A 10,284-nucleotide genomic window follows, 5' to 3' on the forward strand; every position below is an offset into this window, starting at 1 on the left:
ATATTTTAGAAGTGAATTACACGGGTATGTTATTATTTATGCTTATTGCTGAAACTTTCAGATTTTATGACGAATTATGAACACTTATATTATCAAGCATGAAATTTTGAGATGTTTTATTAGGAGATTGATACATGGGTCACTAAGCCCTATTTAAGATTGTAATTTTGAGAATTTTTGTGCTACATGCACCCCATAATTAGAATATTTTTAGATTATTGAGAAAGATTTGACCTTTTGATCAGAATAGATTTAAAATCCACTTTACAGATTCAGATTACAGATTTATAGTTGGTTTTCATTATAAACCATTAGATTACTTTTAAAGTGAATTTTTCTTAAGATTTTGAGCACGAGATTGGGAGTAGTATTTAGCACCGAGCAAAAAGTGTAGGATTAGCGTGCCCTATCTTCCACAGAACTACGTGCCACCGTAGGTACAGATTCAAATTATTCCCACTTCTATGTGGATGACTCAGATTGTGATCACACGGATTAGATTGTTCTATTTCGACGGAAAGGGTAGAACAACCCTAACCTTACAAGGGCTAGTCGTGGGACACCATGGATGCTCACATGGTGTACATGTCGGTTAGAAGAACCTCCCAAATAGACGTCCCACTCTTGAAATAGTTTAAGTGATTTGAAGCCTTCAGATATGCAGAATAAGTTTTCAGATTTCATTTAGCCTAAATGATTTGAGAATAAGAACAAGATACAGATTTTAGAACTAAGTGTAATGGCTCACAAGATTTAGATTACATGTTTATTATTCATGATTTGACTTTCAGATTTCAGATTTTTCAAGCTTATGTGAGTCATTTACATTTAGCATGCATAATATTTTTTTTATAGACTGTGATGATATTGTTTACTATTGCATGCACCCCCATATATTCAGTACATCCTCAAAGTACTGATCCATATATACGTCTATGTGCTACATTGTCTCATAATGTAGGTTCAGGTGCTCAATCTCAGTAGTGACAGTGATTTTCCGAGCATCTCATATACATCTCTGCAGTTGGTGAGTCCTCATATTTCGGGGACTTAGCTATTCATGTTTTAGTTTGTTAGTAGATGTCCCTTTTATTTATTTCAGATGGTTTAAGTCAACTGGGGGTCTGTCCCAGTGACTCTCTAGATTCATATAGTAGAGGTTTGTCAGACTACCAGATTTAGTCTTAGATCTTAGTTGTCATGTTCAGACTTTTTGGTATTTGTTTAATCAGATTGATGAGATCAGTACTTTAAGATATATTCAGATTATTCAGATAGTTTTTCGCATTTTGTCATGATTTTATACTTATATTTCCCTATGATGAGATTTAGATGTGTTAGAAGGCAACCAAAGTTAGCTTAGGACTACTTGTAGTTCGGAGCACCGTGTAGCATCCCAGGAACTAGATTTTAGGGCGTTACAGATGCTTCTGGGCATGATCGATTACAAATGAGCCCCTTAAGGTTACTAGGTCCCTCTCAATGGAATACATCCAACGAAGATGAATAGGACCCGCAAGCTTAATTTCATTTACTAAATGAATAGGAAAATATAGCATTATATCAAAAAATATTAGATGAAAAATCATTTCAAGGTTAGATGTAATTTCACCAATTTCAGACTCTAGTTTTTCAAGATCTATCGGCCTAATTACCTTGCTACATATGACTCTAAATTAATTACACAACCTAATCAATGTCAATACAACATTCTTAGGTAGCACTTTTCCAACAGCAATTTGTAGCAAGTGATGCATTATAAAATGAGCATCATGACTTTTGTACCCTAATATCTTCATCTCCTTCATATGCACGTGATCTGATATATTTGAAGCACACCCTTTAGGTAATTTGACATTTTTTAAAATGCTGCAAAAATAATTTTTTCTATTCTTGTTCCATGAAGAATGAAGATTGAGCCAAACTTACATTTCCGTTACTATCTTAATTTTTTCTATTCCTATTCCATGAAGAATGAAGATTGAGCCAAACTTACATTTCCATTACTATCTTATACTGGTTGTAGCTCCTCCCAAATTCCTATTTCTTGTAAGTCATATGAGAATTTACATGATCCTTTGACTTTCCATCTATCTCTAATAAAGTCCCAAGAAAACTATCACATATATTCTTTTCTATGTGTATTGGATCAAGATTGTGCCCCAATTTGTTATCTAGCTAATATGAAAATTAAAAAATAAATAGATTTTTTCTTCGAAGGACCTTATTATCTCGAGACCTTTTCTTTTTTCCTTTTTCAAAAATATTGTTGAATTCGCGCAACTCTTTAAGCACTTTTATACCCGACAAAGGAATGGGTACGGGTCTATGTTCCTTGTTACCATCAAATGACTTTCTATCTTTTCGCAGTGGATAATCATGAGGAAAAAATCTTCGATGACCCAAATAACACATCTTTCGACTATGTTTGAGATATTGAGAGCATGTGTTTGATTGCAAGTAGGGCATGCCAATTTTCCCTTAGTGCTTCATCCTGAAAGTATTGCTAATGCTGGAAAATCACTAACTTCCGCATTAAGGTTGCACACATTTTGAATGTTTGTTTGATTTCAGCATCATATGTATCTATTTTGCATTCTCATAGTTCATTTAATTCATCAATTATTGGTGGAAAATACACATCTATATCATTTCCAGGAGAATATGGGTCTGGAATGATCATTGACAACATAAGATACTCCGGCTTCATGTAAATCCATGGTGATAAATTATAGTTCATCAGCATAATAGGCCACGTGCTATGAGAAATACTCATGGTTCGAAATGGATTGAAACCATCACTTGAGAGACCTAACCTTACATTAAGAGGATCTCTAAAGAAGTCTAGATACAAATGATCAAAATCCTTCCATGCTTGGCCATCAGCGGGATGCCTTAGATTTTCGTCATTCGATCGTTCATTAGCATGTCATTTCATTGCAACATCTGTTTCAGGACACATGAACATCCTCTAAAGCCTAGTCTTTAAGGGAAAGTATCTTAAAACCTTTACAAGAATTTTAGAGCTTCCATTGGTTGAGGCACCATCAACACTCTTCCATCTAGAAGTCCCACATATAGAGAGTAAATCTTAGCTTTCTTATTGTCCTTCTAGAATAACATGCAAGCATTAGAGCATGCATGTATTTTTTCATAATCAAGACCTAAATCTCTTATCACATTTCTGGCCTTATTGAAAGATTCTGGTATCTGAGCAAAGGGAAATGCCTCTTTTATCAACACTAAGAGATCTTAAAATGCTGAATTACTCAACCCATGCAATGATTTAAACAAGAACAACCTAATGGTGAAATTCAGCTTACGAAAATTCTACAACCCGGATATAATTGTTGTTTTCCTTCCTCCAATAATTTAAAAAAATTCTTTGCATCATCAGGTAATCCCTCTCCAACTCCTTCTCCATGCCCCGATTCAGCATCTACATTTCTAAATGTATCGTGAAGTAGTCCATCAATATCGTCACGTATATTAGAACCTTCATCATCATTGATTGGATGGTATGTCTTTTTCGAGGAAGCTCTTTCTCCATGGAAAGTCCATTTGGTGTAACTAGCAAGAAACCCTCTAAAAAGCAAGTGATCCTCCACCATATCTCTATAACACCAATATTGATTCTTGCAGTCTCTACAAGGACATAATATCTCATTTCCTTGAGAAGCTCGTTCAAATGCCTTTTCAAGAAAATATTTCACTCCACACTCAAACTCATCAGACCATATTAAATAATTCATCCAACTTTTATCTTCACTATCCATTAAAATCCTACATTACATCACCAAAATTATGATTCATGTTAAGCTAAAATATTTAAGTTAATATTTAAATCCCTTTGGAAACAAGCATCCCAAAATAAAGAAAAAATCTTCAAATGTAAAGTGAAGTAACCGTAAGTAACTTATCTGTTGCACTGTTCCTTCTTTTTCTTTACTTGTCTTTTGATTTAGAAACTAAAAAAACTATATAGGAGAGAAGACAAAAATAACAACTAAACAACTAACTTTTTAATGCAATTAAATAAGAAAAATTCAGAAAACTTATAAAAAAAACAGTAAAATAACTACATAGACAGATAAGTATATCAAAGATAAGGACTTTTGAGATAATGCGGATATTATTGTATACGAAGATAATATTTAATCTTCTTAGTAACTTACTGTCTAATCAAGGTTATCATGTGATGTTGTGATTATAATTGGCGGACCCAACTGCAAATGAAATTCGAACAAAGACTATGTGATGATTATGTATTTAGGAAAGAACTGTAGACCTCAATATTGGCTTCCCACAAAGTATTGCCCCTGTTGGCGAACTGCAACATGAAGCGATAAGGCATGATCAATAAGTAATAATATTACCTCTATAACTAGAAATAAGATAGTTGTCAATGCTTTATGATTAGGTTCCACAAAATCTGAACTTCCGAGAATCTGAGCATCAATTGTTGAACTATAAAAAAAGTAATTAGAAAGAAAAAAGAATGCATCCAACTGAAGTCGGCCATCTAAGGTAAAATTGTTCCCAAACACAACTGCTTCACTTACAAGACTTGACAATTTTGTTGAAAAACTCTACCATTAAAGATCCAGAATTGAGAAGATCAGATATTAATTCCACACTATGATAATAATCCTATACACACCATTGGTTTGCTAAAATAACACATTTAATACTTATAGACTACTAGTACAACATGTTACAATACGAAGTTGCTTCAAGAGAAATATTAAGAAAAGAACTGCTAACGTTTGGAGATCTACTTGTAAAGCAGAGCTATCATATGGATCATTTGGGAAAATGTTTGCAATGATTCCAGTTGTCGCAAGGTCGCTATTTCTTACTGACCCGTAGACCAATACAACTAGAGTAAGCCCTTGCTTTACATATTGGTGGTCTTTGAAGGGCAGGATAGACTAGTCTCTTTTTTCCATTATTAGCTTGTAGAATCCTTGTGATGGTTTCTGATTCCATCAGGAATTCACCATCATTGCCATCGCCTATGCTGGTGGTGCCATTGAATTCTAGTTAGCTACTACTCCCACACGAAACTTTCTTCAGACTTAACAAGATGGTCGTTAGCAGCAGGAGGAGTATCGTAGTACTGTACACTTGTCTTCCCATATCACTCAGGTGGTTGTTTATCTTTGGAGGCCTCTATCTCTTGGTGTTATTAAATATATTCTAGTTCATACCAGTAGATGTGAGCTACTACAATTAATACCCCTTTTAATTGACTCGAACAACCTATGTGTTTATGTCCCTACTTTAGTAAATTGTGAAAACCTCCGCCATCATCCAGAGACATGTTTAATTTCTCCCCTCACCTACCTCTGGCGCCACATTAATTAGTTTTAACTGTTGACTATCACAGGCAGGTAGACTCTCTAGCTTATTTAGCCAATGGATTTCATTACGCACATATGTTTGTTCTAAGGAAAGCTCAACACCAAAACTATTCTGTAATCCAAACACCACCTCAATTATTTAATAGGAAAATTATTAGTTGTAGTTGCATCATTTATACCGAAAAGACTGGATTTAAAAATGGAGCTTAAACAAATTCAAGAACAAGTTCATATATGAGCTCGATATTAACTGGCCTCATGCATGCTCTCAAACTCAATCAACTTCGTACTAATTTATTTACTCGATTTGAATTCAACTCCTCCCTCGCGTAACAAAGACCCAAGTTCGTACCTCTAGAGCTCAGCTCATCTTGGCTCGATATTCAGCTCTGTCTTCCAACTTTACTTGACCAGAAGATGCAATTGCAATTATAAGTTGCATATATGATATCAGGGACGGCACGTAGTAATGATACAAATTAATAAAAAGAAAAAGGAGGATGAGATAAAAATAACGAGCACACTCGTTAAAATAAAATGACTATCCATATTCATTACTTCTATGCTTTTGCATGCCATATAGGTGCATATGTCCTAACTACAGGACTTATTCACACATGTTACAAATATCCATACGAAATATGTTTAACCAAAATGTATGGAATTATCAGACATATTTTACCATAATGTACTCAGATTGTCATGTCATGAATTTCTAGACGTGTTTTTTGTATACCTGCACAAATGCATTTGCTACATGATTATTAGATTATAAAATCATCTGCTTCTTTTATCTTTCAGTACACTTCAAATGGTGTTCTGTAGTGTATACTGCCTAACAATAATTGAGTACATCCAACTGTGATTCCTTGGAGACTTTTGCACCACCATCATCATAATTCATATACTAATATATGCCATGGCGTGGGTTATTAAGGTATTGGGTTGCCGTGTTTGCAGCGATTGACTAAGTTGCAGGGTTGCTTAGGTGGATTTTGAGTTATTGATGCAATTACCACAAAGACCTGCGCGACATATCTGTGGTTTCTGAAGGGCTTGAATGCTTGTCCTTTAGACATTAGCAAGAAGCATAGCGTTTGTTTCTGATTCCATCATGAACTCATCGACATCTGCCACGCAATTGCCATGCTGCTGTTGGTGCCATTACATTCTTGGCTACCATCCACACATACAACTTTTTGCACGTTTGTGATTTCCAACATAACGATCGTAATCAGCAGAATTACAAGGAACATCCTGTACTGCACTTTACTTCCCATCTCTCCAAATGTATTATTACAGCTTGTTTGATTTATTTTTTTCAAGAATTTATAATCTGCTCATCCTCAACCACCTATGTGGAGCCATCTAATTCTAACTATCTATAAAGATATTTATGATTTCCTCTGTAGTTAGCCTGACAAGAGTGTACTTGTTTAACATCTTAGAACATTTTTGCGTCGGGTTCAAGGATAACGGAGAAACAACGAAAGAAGCTAAACCCATAGAAATCAAAATATAAATCAAGGAAAAATAAAAAATGTTCACGCAATCAAATGAACCCAGCAATCAAATGTTCTCTAAGGAGAAGAAAAACCCAAAATCCCCAAAACTAGGTCAAAGTCGTAGAAGAATACACTAACCAAGTGCAACAAATTTGATAGAAATTGAAGTGAAAATTCGGTCTCTAATTGCAAATCGAAGTGCAAATTCGTATGAAATTGAAGTGCAAATCAAATGTGGTTTATCTTTAACTCTCCAAAATGTAATTCTACAGTTGGTCTGAAGCTCACTACGCCGCAGCTCACTACAGTTGAACCGAAGATCACCAAAACAACCTAATCGCAGATATGTTATTTCCCCTTTTCTTCTTTTCCCACAGAGAATATTGCTAGCACCAGTAAATCGATTTCTGAAGCGGCACCAATAAATCCCACAGAGGCAGAGCTCACCACCGGCAGCTCACTACCTGATCGTCTCAACGGCCGTCTCCACAAGATTGAGATGTTGTAGCGATTAAAGTGTTTTAAGAGGAATGAAAGGTTTAAGAGTGTAGTAGGTTTAAGACAACAGAAAAGTTGTTAAAAGAAAATTTTTTGGCGAACTTATTGAAATTTCTCGTGAAAATGGAGGGAATAAAATAAAGTGATGTAATAGATATTTTTGTATCCATTAAGCGTTGCGATTTTATGGCAATGATTTCAACAATCGTTGCTATACACTTACCTATTGCAATGCTTAATCGCCAAAAGTGGCGGCTATACCTATTGCAACACTTTGTTAACCATCGCCAAAAAGTTCGTTGTCATATGAGTAATTTGCTTCCAGAACCATATTGCGAAGATTGCCAAAATAATCAATGCATCAACCTGCTAAAAGAAAATCTCGAAGAAGTTAGAAACTATACTCTGCTCAATGCAGAAGGACAAGAATGCTAATTCCAAAGAAACAAAGGTCTAGATAGTAATAGATGTCGTATCTGTAATTGGTATCCAAGTAAAGACAACAGAGCTAAATGTAAAAAATGTTACTTAGAAGTATGTATAAATTGTATAGAAAACACTCTAAAAATTAAAGTAGAGTCAGAGATAAATAACGGACAAAAATATACAAACAATCAAATCCAGGGTGTCTACTTTGAAAACCCGATTAAATGATCTAGAACAAAGATTAACTATTCTAGAAAAAGGAAAAACAAAAGTCATCATAGAAGAGACGGATACACAAGAAGCGGTACATTTAGAAAAATTAGAAGCAGAAGAATAATAGACATGAAGAAACAGTAGGAAAGAGAAAGTACTGAGTAGGTTTTACAAACTGATATACTAAAAAATCGATCATTATTCACGGAAAAAGTAAAATATACCACTGTTTTACTGTTTTTATTGAAACTGTGTTCTATTGAAATATATATTTAGTTTTTATTATTGAAATATCCCACTGTTTTGGTATCAAAGCGAGAAGGTTTTGGGAACATTACCTACTAACTCGCAAAAAGTTTATATAAACTTTATATGAAAAGACATAGATCATTCCAAGATATAAGGTGTAGTTATTTCTATTTATATAGAGAAATCAAAAAAAGAAAGAACATAATAACTAGAAAACATAATTTAGAAGAAGGTCGAAAAAGGCTACTAAAAGTAAATAGAGTACATAGAGTCTATAACGACTTATTGAGCGCTGTAAATTGGAAAATATAAGGTTGTGAGAGAGATTTAGAAAATAATACTTCAGGAATAAAGTGGCTTAAAGAACGTATTAAGAGAAAAGCTTATCAATTAGGATAATAAATGCCAATAAGATACATCGAGTATATAAGAGAAATACAACAACAATATTATAGAGAATTTATTTATAAACATCAATTTGTAAAAATTCAGAAATAATTTGTAGAAAGATTAGAGTTGTTAAATAAAGAAATAAGAAATCTAGAAATAGATATTTTAAATTTTAAAGAAACAGACGAAATAATTACCATAACATCTAACTATTATAAAAAAGCATTAATTACCGAACAATCTAGGCTGATAGAAAATATACAAGAAGTAGAATTGGATATAACCTATACATATAGTAGATTGAAATATCAAACTAAGCTAAGCAAAAAATATCTTAACTTAAACCACTTAGGATAACAAGATAGCTTCGTTAAAACATCTCGATTACCTAGATCTTAGATTTCAACCAGAAAAGAAATATAGAATATTAAAAAATAATTCCACCATAAGGTGTAATTTCAATCAAGGAGAACATATTTTACATTCTGAAGATAAACAATACAACACAATAATAGATTTTTTGATAAATACAAGCGAGAAAACTCAGGAAAAAGATAACAGTATAATAAGAACTCTAGACCAAATAGAAGTTACTCAGAATAAATATAAAAAGACACTAGATAAAATAGAACAAAATCTAGATTATCTCAAGTCACAAGAAGTAGAAATAGACAGAAAGATCCAGTATTTAAACCACAAGTTTAATTTGGAAAAAATACCGACAAAATTAGAAATCGAAAAACTAATAGCAACCATAATAGAAAAACCTAAAGAATTAGAAGTAAAAACAACCCAACTAATATCTAAGCATGTAGAACAAGTAGAAAATATAACAACAGAGATTAAAGACTTGCAAGAAATAACAAAAAGATTAGAAGAAATATCACTCTCATGAGTGAAGAAGATATAAACTACAATAAAGCACTAGAAAAATTAAAAAATTATCATAGTGAACCTGAAGGATTATCTAGGAATATACCTTCCAGTCAAACAGATAAAATTCTACTAAAACAAAATAATACCATAATAGAATTATTATTAGACTTACACAAAAAGATAGACATCTTAATTAAAGGCAAAGAAACTAAAAAACCCCTCCAGGAAAAATCAGAACTACCCGAACTACATAAGAAAATAGACATCTTAATAAATAAAGAAGTCCAACCAAAAAATAACCTCGGAATAGACGAACTTACTAACCAATTAAAAAGAATTGAACTAACTCCTAAACAAGAACGAAAAAATATAATAAGAAAACCACAAAAATGGACTTTCTATCAAATAGACGGAGAGCCATCGAAAATAATGCAAGACAAGGAGAAGAAAGACAAAGAATAAATTTTTCAGAAAATAAAATAGGAAATAATAATATATTATCTAGAATATGCAGAAGGCAACCTAATATAGAGCAGAACCAAGAACTTAACGAAATAATAGATGTAGACAAAGACTTACAAATTTTCCAACAACACCAATTAAAATTATTAAATCCTAAAACACTATATAACGCAGGATATTTTTCTACAGATAATCAGTTATATAGACATTATAGAGAAGAGCAAATATCTGCTATAGGAGAGGACTTTAAAATATTAGATTTAGTAAATGCTAATTCCTTAAGACATCTAAAAAATAGAATG

The sequence above is a fragment of the Capsicum annuum genome, chromosome 1, assembly GCF_002878395.1.
Source record: "Capsicum annuum cultivar UCD-10X-F1 chromosome 1, UCD10Xv1.1, whole genome shotgun sequence".
NCBI classification, from domain to species: Eukaryota; Viridiplantae; Streptophyta; class Magnoliopsida; order Solanales; family Solanaceae; genus Capsicum; species Capsicum annuum.